Here is a 9,709-nt window from a genome sequence, read left to right on the forward strand (position 1 = left end):
TCACCGCCTCCCCCTGAGGTGGGTGTGGTTATAGTTTACCACGGTAAGCTACAAAAGCTTCAGTGGTCTTACAAAGGGAAGAGAAAGCAGAGCTGGCGAAGGCTCCCTCCAGCTTACGGGAGTCCAAGGCTCCCACCATCTCGGGGATACAATAGCTGGTGTTCCCCAAGCACTCACTGTCCACTGGGCCCGGTGCTAAGTGTTTGCACGCGCAGGCATTTCTCCCACAGCGCCCAGTTTTCATAACCAGAACTGCGCAGAGCTTGATGGATCAATTAGGAAACACAATTTGCATCCGGCAGCTCGCGATTGGTCAGACACAAACTGCAAGCTGGAAGCAGTCTGGAAGCCTGCGGCAGCTGGCTGGCTCTTGCTTTGTTTATCCTAACAATGGTTGCTGCTCAAGGTGTGTTGCTGCTAGAAATGGAACGGCCGCTACTCCGGAGGAAAATCTAGATGTAATCAAGCCCAGGGATGCTTAACATTCGTAGCTGTGCGGGTAGCGCCGTTATTTGTTATTAAAATATCAGCAAGAAAAATGACTTTGCCGTTGCTAGACTGAAGATCGCTAACCCGACCACGTTTTCACATGTGCTTTCGTGATGAAGTTCAAAACAACAACACAACAATAATAATAGCCCTCGCTTACATTTCTCGAGCTTACCCTACATCAGGCCTGTGCTGAGAGCTCTTTATATGTCGTCTGTGTAATTTTTACAACACCTCTGTTTGTTGCTGGCTCCATTTTGCAGATGGGGAAACCAAGACACAAAGGGATGATGCGATTGTTCAAGGTCACGCAGCTAGAAGAGGGCAGGGCCGGGCTCCCAACACAGGCACTCTGGCTTGAGCCGGAAATTTCGGCCCCTCCGCTGTACTCGATTGTTGATGGCGTAAGGTTTCTTAGTTACTGTATGATGGATGGTCCGAGAGGCCACGTTGTTTCATTTAGTTATCCTACCAATCCCCGGGGTGGTTACCATGACTTTTGCTGTTTCCCAATGAGAGTAAGGCACAGAGATGTCAAGCAAACTGCCTTTGAAGAGTCACACAGCCAGTAAGTGGCCCAGCCTGGGTCCAAAATGACACCTACCATATCCAAAGTCCTCAACCCACTTTGCCTGGGTCAAGCCTCCCTGCTGTTTCCTCTTACAGCATCAGTGACTGTCAGTCCATGACCGATTCTGGCCATCACTTCACACACACCTGTGTGGTTATTTCATGGTCTCCTCAGCTAGGGGACAAGCTCTGTAAGGGACCGTGCCCTCAAAGAGCTTGCCCTCACAGGGTCCCTCAGTGAGTTTTGCTCATTGTTTGTCCCCATTACAAAACAGGTGCTCAATGAATATTTGTGGATTGTTAAGTGCTTCTGCCAGAGGCACTGAGCTACAACCAAGAGACGCAGGGTACATAGCTCAGTTCCCCCAGCCCTACTGAGGCAGTTTCTAAGGCTCAGGGCATTGGGCTCTGTCTATCCTGATCTCAGGGGTCATAGATTGATCTTGGCACCTGAAGATTGGAGTTAATCTTATCATCCAGAGATTGGACCCAAATAATGCTAATCATCTGGCCAAATCAAGTCTTCCTTCTTCCTTGCTGGAAAGGCTCGTTTTATTTGGGTCCTGCCGCATTGAGGACAAGCACTCAGGGAACAAGCCCCTTCTCAGCCCTGGCTTAGTTAGGCCAATCATGATGATTACGTTCCCTTTGGCAGTATTGGCTTAGTGAAAAGTATGCTATCCAATCCTGGCCAATGGGACCTGAGGGGAAGTTGATAGGGAAGCTTTCAATAAAAGATTTCTATCTTTAAAGATGATGGGAAGAAATGCCTTCTTCACTAAACATTGTCATGTCTATGCATGATGGCAGGCACTGCTGCAGCCATCTTGTGATGATGAGGCAAGACATTGCCAACATGGGAAGGAGGCTGACACCTCTTTGAAGACATCATTGAGCCACTGGATTTCCAAACTCTAGAACTTCTCTCCTTTGTTATGTAAGAAAACGAACTTCTTATGGATTAAATCGTATCTAGTTGGAGTTTCTGTTCCTTGCTGCTCAAAGTTTCCTCATTGGCACACAGGGAGCCCCCGGCTCCTGCGGCATTTTACTTGTTCAGCTGTATCTGCACATTTTGTTTCCTAATTTGTGGGGTGGTGGAGCCTGGAAACTAACTTTTGGGAGGTTCCTACTACAAATGCATTGTCTCATCTCTTCCACTCAATGGGCATATAAAGTACAGTCTTTTTACTCCCAATTTATGGATAAGGAAACGGAAGTGCGGTCAGGTAAAGTGACTTGTCCAGGGCCATACAGTTCAGCTCCCCATTGCTTATTGGATAAACCCAAACTTCTTACTATGGCACTCAGTGCCCTTCAGGATCCTTGGTCCCTCCTACCCTTTTCAGCTTCAAACCTCACCATTCCACATTCCCCTCCAGGCTCCAAGCTCTAGTCAGATTGCCCTTCCTTCAATTTTCATGCTGTGCCCTTCACCATGTTTCTCCCTCTGCCTGGGACCCATTTCCTTTCGGCCTAACTTTTCACTCTTAAAAAAACAAATTGTTTTAATGTTTATTTATTTATTTTGAGACGGGGAGAGGGAGAGGGAGAACAAGGGAGGGGCAGAGAGAGAGGGAGACAGAGGATCTGAAACGGGCTCTGTCCTGACAGCAGAGTCTGATGCGGGGCTCAAACTCACGAACCATGAGATCATGACCTGAGCCAAAATTCAGTTGGGTGCTCAACTGACTTAGTCTTTTTTTTTTTTTTTTTTTTAATGTTTATATAATTTTGAGAGAGAGAGAGAGAGAGAGAGAGAGAGCAGGAGTGTGGGAGGGGCAGAGAGAGAGAGAGGGAGACACAGAATCTGAAGCAGGCTCCAGGCTCTGAGCTGTCAGCACAGAGCCTGATGTGGGGCTCAAACCCACAAACTGTGAGATCATGACCTGAGCTGAAGTCGGCCGCTTAACCGACTGAGCCACCCAGGTGCCCTGCCCCTGAGTTACTCTTTAAGCCTTGGGTTCACTGTCACATTCTCTCAGAAGGCTTTCTTGATCACCGAAGCTGGCTTTGGTGTGTGCCCTTCCTCTGCACGCCCTCAATGCCCCGTACTTCCCTCACCCATCCCCTCTCACACTTTATTATAATTGCCTGGAGTCACGTCTGTCTTCCCAGGGGACTGAGTTTCAGGAAGTGCAACACGGCAGTGTGGTGCAATGGTCAGCAGCATGGACTCCGGGGGCTTGACTGCCATCTCCATGACTTCCTAGCTGTGGGACCACAGTGCATGGTTTCAGGTCTCTGTGTCTCAATGTGTCTCCCCGTAAGATAGGGATATTCGCTAGGCTCTAGTTCGCATGATTGTTGCGAGGATCCGATGAGATCTTTCGTGTAAAATACGTAGAACGCTGCCTGGCCCACGGCGAGGGTGAAGAGATCCTGTCTCGTTTCATTATCTCTGTACCCAAAGCACCCAGCGCCTACCAGACGGTGAGCCAGTGGTGGTAGAACAAATGGATGGAACGGTTGTGGTGGTTAATTTTGCATTAATGTGACTGGGCCCCAGGACGCCCAGATATCTAGTTCGACGTTATTCCTGGGTGTCTGTGAGGGTGTTTCTGGAAGAGATTAGCATGTGAATTGGTAGACTGAGGAAAGTGTCTTGCCCTCCCCAGTGTGGGTGGAATCTATGGAGGATCTGAATAGAACAAGAAGGTGGAGGAAGGGAAAATTAACAGTCTGCCTGAATGCTTGAACTGGAAATTTGGTCTCTTGCACTCAGCCTGGGACTGATACTGTCAGTCCTCCTGGATCTTGGGCCTTTGGGCTTAGACTTTAACTACACCGTCAGCTTGCATCCAGCTAATCATGGGACTTCTCAGTCTCCATAATTTCATAGTGAGCCAATTCCTTATAATACATTGCCTACGCATTATCTATCTATCTATCTATCTATCTATCCATCTATCATTGCTTCTGTTCTTCTGGAGAACCCTAGTACAGAGGTGGAACTCAGCTTATCCAGAACGCAACCCCTTGGGCACTGATGTGGCCTGAAGTGAAATGCTGTTGAGGCTCCTGAATCAGAGGCACCTGGGTTCAAACACTAGCTGTGTGACCTTGAGCAAGTTACTTCACCTCACTGTGCTCCATTTCCTCATCTGTAAAATGAGGAAACCGATCTCTACCGCGGAGGCTTGTTATGTCTATGAAAGATTCACCTGGCACAGAGCCCGGCATGTAGTAGGGGCTCAAATACCTTCAGTTTCCTTGCCGCCACCCCGTGTGATAATTTTTGCCCGGGGCCACATCAGAAGAAAGGATGTTAGGAAATTGGCATCTGTCCACTTAAAATCTCAAGAGATAAAGTAGTCTTTGTGATTTGAAGACCCATTCCCTGCCCTGTGCTGTCCAGGCCCCTCCCCCACCGTTCCAGGGGCCTTTGAACTTACTCAGCTCTGACAGGAAATGGACCCCCCAAAGCAGAGCGATCGGAAGGAGCAGACCCTCCCTGCCTGCTTCCCGCAGAGCTGGAGGAAGCAGAAGGAACACTGAGGAGTGGAGGCAGCCCTGAGCACAGTGGCCCCCACGCAGGTTCCCCAGTCACCCACTGGCTACCTGTGCAAACTTGGTGGGGGCCTGCTCCCCTCGAGGCTCCGTTGGACCCATCTGTCCAATGAGGTTGGGTTCCATGACCTCTGAGGTCCCTTCTGGACCAGGCATTCTGGGATGCAGGAAGTGGGACCCCTCGGCTGCTAGGGAGATCAAAGGGTGACTTTCCAGAGGAGGCCTCACAGCTGCCTGCCCTCTGGAGCAGCTCCTGGCTTCCTGCTCCACACGGAGCCTGCTGTGCAACCCTGGGAACTGCGGAGGCCTCGGCCAAGGTCGGACATTGGGTTTCCTCAACCCCCTCATGCTCCCAACCCATCCTGAGTCATAAGTTTGAGATACTTGACTCCATTTTCCTCTGTTAGCCACCTGGGATGGAGGTACCATGCTGTGTATTCTTCAAGTTTAATTCACCGGAAATGCCTGTCTGTGCCTTAGGACCCTGGGGAACTTCCCTCTTCACCCTTCCAGAACCTCCCAGGACTGTGCAGGGTTAGTGGATCCTATCCATGCTCCTCACCTGGCCTTTGACACTCATGATGCTTTGCCTGGCCTCCCATCCTCCAGTTGTGGCTGGTTGATCTCTCCTTACTGTGCTCAGTGCCACCCCTACATCTTTATAGGTGCTGTCCCTGCCCTGCACACCCGCTTCCTGCGCCCGTACGCCCAGCCTGACAGAGGACAGGTGCTTTTCTGGGTCATCTCGCTTCTTCCTGGCAAAAGCGTCTGAGGGAGATATTGTTGCTGTCTGCATTTCCCAGGACGGGGAAACAGAGACTGGGAAAGGTGAGGTGCCCCGCTGAAGGTCTCTGGGCTGAGACCAGTCTAGAAGCCGGCCTCCTCTCTCCACCTCCTGGGCCCGTCCCACACCCTCCCCTCCCAGCTTCCGTTGGCTAGGACTCTTGGGTTTGCACAGCACAGAAACCCAATTTGAAGAAGCTTAAGCCAAAAGGAAAGGTACTGATTTCTTAGAAAGATACAGAGTAGATTTTAGAGTGGGACTCAGGAGCCAAACTGTGGGCAGCAAACACTAATTATGCTATTTTCTACCATGCAGCCTCCGACAAGTGAGGGCACCTCTTAGTGCTTCAGTCTTCCCATCTACACAACAGACAGAGTTATAATGACACCTCCTTCCCTGCGTTGTTGGGAAGGGTCAGTGAATTAGGGCAGTGACTGTAACCCACAATCAGAAAGCTTTTTTATATCAGAGCCCGGTACACACATAATATAAAACAGAAATCATAAAACAATATCTACCCTTACTGTGTGTGATGTACTCTGATAATTTCTGTTGTAGTTTAGTCTAATCTATTTTGTTTATTAAAAAATACTGGTACCGGGGCGCCTGGGTGGCGCAGTCGGTTAAGCGTCCGACTTCAGCCAGGTCACGATCTTGCGGTCCGTGAGTTCGAGCCCCGCATCAGGCTTTGGGCTGATGGCTCAGAGCCTGGAGCCTGTTTCCGATTCTGTATCTCCCTCTCTCTCTGCCCCTCCCCCGTTCATGCTCTGTCTCTCCCTGTCCCAAAAATAAATAAACGTTGAAAAAAAAAAAAATTTTAATAAAAAAAAAAAAAAAAAAATACTGGTACCTGGGCGTCTGGGTGGCTCAGTCGGTTGAGCGTCTGACTTTGGTTCAGGTCATGATCACACGGTTTGTGGGTTCGAGCCCCACGTCGGGCTCTGTGCTGACAGCTCAGAGCCTCGAGCCTGCTTCACATTCTGTGTCTCCCTCTCTCTCTGCCCCTCCCCCACTGCATGCACGCACGTGCTCTCTCTCTCTCTCTCTCTCTCAAAAATAAATAAATGTAAACATTTTTTTAAAATATTGGTATTAATCCCTTCATGGCCCCTCTCCCTACATGGGTTGTGGCTGATGTTTGAAAATTGTTGGTGTCTAAGAACTTTTCTGGCATATAACATTTGCTACTCTTTTTTTTTTAATTTTTAAATATTTTTATTTATTTTTGAAGGAGAGAGAGAGAGAGAGACAGAGACAGAGCATGAATGGGGGAGGAGCAGGGAGAGAGGGAGACACAGAATCAGAAGCAAGCTCCAAGCTCTGAGATGTTAGTACAGAGCCCGATGCGGGGCTCGAACTCATGAACTGTGAGATCATGACCTGAGCCGAAGTCGGATGCCCAACCGACTGAGCCACACAGGCACCCCCGTTTGCTACTCTTAATGTTTTTTTTTTTTGAGTTTATTTCTTTATTTTGAGACAGAGCAAGAGAGAGCTCTTGCTGAGAGGCAGAGAGAGAGAGAGAGAGAGAAAGAGAGAATCCCAAGCAGTCTCCGTACTCTCAGTGCAGAGTCTGACGCAGGGCTTGAACTCAGGAACCATGAGATCACGACCTGAGCCAAAATCAAGAGTTGGACTCTTAATGCACTGAGCCATCCAGGCTCCCCTTATTGTTGTTATTAATTGCAGACCCACCAAGACTAGAGAAGGACAGGTTTGATTACAGCAGGTGCTTTAGTGCAAACAGGAAGGGCTCTCACCTTGGCTTCTCCTTCTGTGTCAGCATCTCTTCCTCGTGCTTGGCCTTCCCCACTCATATGAGCCATAACTGCAGGCAGCTCTCAGATGACATTGATATGGCTCTACTACCAAAAAGGAAAATAGTGCCTTCCTCTTCCCCCATCTAGCTTCAGTGATAATCAAAACTAACCTTTATTGAGTGCTAATGAGAGCCACTGTTCTCTTTACAGAATTCTCTGACTCAATCCTCATGATAACCTGGAGTCCCTGGAGAGATTGGCTGGATGCTCATCGAATGCGTTTCCTCTTCCCGGACCCACAGATGAACTGCATTTCCCAGTCCCCATGCACCTGGCTGGGGCCATTGGACTAACTCTTGCCAATGGAATGAGTAGAAATGATCCCTGGTTCAAGGCAGTACAGCCTTCTTTGTGCTCTCTTTCTTTAACCTGCCAGTGGGCTGGGGACAGGGCAACCTCGAAGCCATGTGTTAAGGATGATGGAACCGCATGAGCGTCGGTCTCGGAATGACCTCACAGAGCAGAACTGATAACGCACCACTGGCCTCTGACCATCAGCAGTGGAGTATGACAAACAGAAGAATTTTGTTGTACCAAGTCAATGAGCTATTGGGGCTGTTTATTACAGCAGCTAGCATCACCCGGCCTGATTCAAACAAAATACTTATTTGTCCATATTTTATAAATAAGGAAGTTGAGGCATCGAGATGTTAAATAATATACATTTTGTTGCAAAGTTAGCAGGTGATGAAGCCAGGATTTGAATAGGAAGCTGCATTATGAACACATATTCATTTTTCTACGCTGTAGGTCGAAGTTCAGCAAACTTCACCTGCCACAGACCAAATGCTACCAGTACTGTTCATTTATCTATCATCTTTGGCTGCTTTCACCTGCAGGGGCAGAATTTAGCACAGAATTGATCATTGTGAAAGAGACCATAACCCCCTTGCCCACCAAAGCTGAAAATATTTACTATTTAGCTTTTTATATATAAAAAAAATCTTGGCAGGGGGCACCTGGGTGGCTCAGTCAGTTAAGCCGCTGACTCTTGATTGCAGCTCGGGTCATGATCTCAGGGTTGGTGAGTTGGGGCCCCAAGATGGGCTCTGTGCTGACAGTGCAGAGCCTGCTTGGGATTCTCTCACTCTCTCTCTCTCTGCCCCTGCCCTGCTCACATGTGCATGCATTCTTTTTCTCCCTCAAAATAAATAAATTTTTTTAAAAAAAGCTTAGAACCTCTGCTCTAAATTGAAAGATAACTTCTCTTCCAAAGTCAGTCTGAGTCATGGGTTTTGGGTGGACTATTCCACATAGGGGAGGAGAGTGAGGTGCTGTGATTGGTCAAGCTTGGGCAAGCCCCTCGGCCAATCAGTGCAGCCAGGAAGGCAGGGTTGTATAAAAATATAGAGCCAGAACTAAAGGAGAATGTTAGGGACTGAATTGTGTCCCCCTAAAATTCTCATGTTGAAACTCTAACTCCCAATGATTACACTTGGAAATAGGGCTTCTAAGGAGGTTAAATAAGGTCATAGGTTAAATAAGGTCACTGGTGTCCTTATAAGAAGAAGAAGAGGGGCACCTGGGAGGCTCAGTCCATTGAGCGTCTGACTTTGGCTCAGGTCATGATCTTTTGGTCAGTGAGTTTGAGCCCCGTACCAGGCCTTTCTGTCAGCCAGCTCAGAGCCTGGAGCCTGGAGCCTGCTTCGGATTCTGTGTCTCCTTCTCTCTCTCTGCCCCTCCCACACTCATGCTCTGTCTCTCTCTCTCTCTCAAAAATGAATAAACGTTGAAAAAATTAAAAAAAAAAAAAAAAAGAGGAAGAGACATCAGAATTTGCTCTCTGTTCATGTGCGCACAGAGAAAAAGCCACGTGAGAATGAGGAGAAGGTGGCTCCCTGCAAGCTGAGGAGAAAGTCCTCACCAGGAACCAATGCTTCTTGGCACTTTGATTTTGGATATCTAGCCACCAGAACGTGAGAAAATAAATTTCTGCTGTTTAAGCTACCCAGGTTATGGTATTTTGTCATTGCAGTCCGAGTAGCTGAGTACAGGAGGAGTGGTTTTCCGAATGGCGTTTGTTGGTTGAGGGCATGGGAAACACAGACATGATGAATTAGTACTGGGAGAATCACCGTGAGCCAGGTAACACCCACATCCCCCAATCCTTACTGCTGCCCCATGATCAAGTACCACTAACATAGTATCTGGTGTTGCAGCCCAAATCCAAAGGAGATCTCAGATTTGCTCTCTCCTGCTCCAATATTCTTTAATGTTTATTTATTTTTGAGAGAGAGAGAGAGAGAGAGAGAGTAAGCAGGGGAGGGGAAGAGAGAGGGGAGGACAGAGGATCTGAAGTGGCCTCTGCACTGAGAGCAGCGAACAGGCTCTGACAGCAGTGAGCCCGATGCAGGGCTCAAACCCGCAAACTGTGAGGTCGTGACCTCATCTTCAGGGAGCTGAAGTCGGATGCCCAACTGAGCGAGCCACCCAGGCGCCTCAGCCCTGCACCAATATTCTTGGCAGGACCCTGCACACTGGGCCCCAATGGGGTCCCCAACATTCCATTTGGGGGACCCTGGGTCATTTTCCTGTA

Source organism: Puma concolor, chromosome C1, assembly GCF_028749965.1.
Source record: "Puma concolor isolate L17-30 chromosome C1, mPumCon1.1.hap2, whole genome shotgun sequence".
Lineage (NCBI taxonomy): Eukaryota > Metazoa > Chordata > Mammalia > Carnivora > Felidae > Puma > Puma concolor.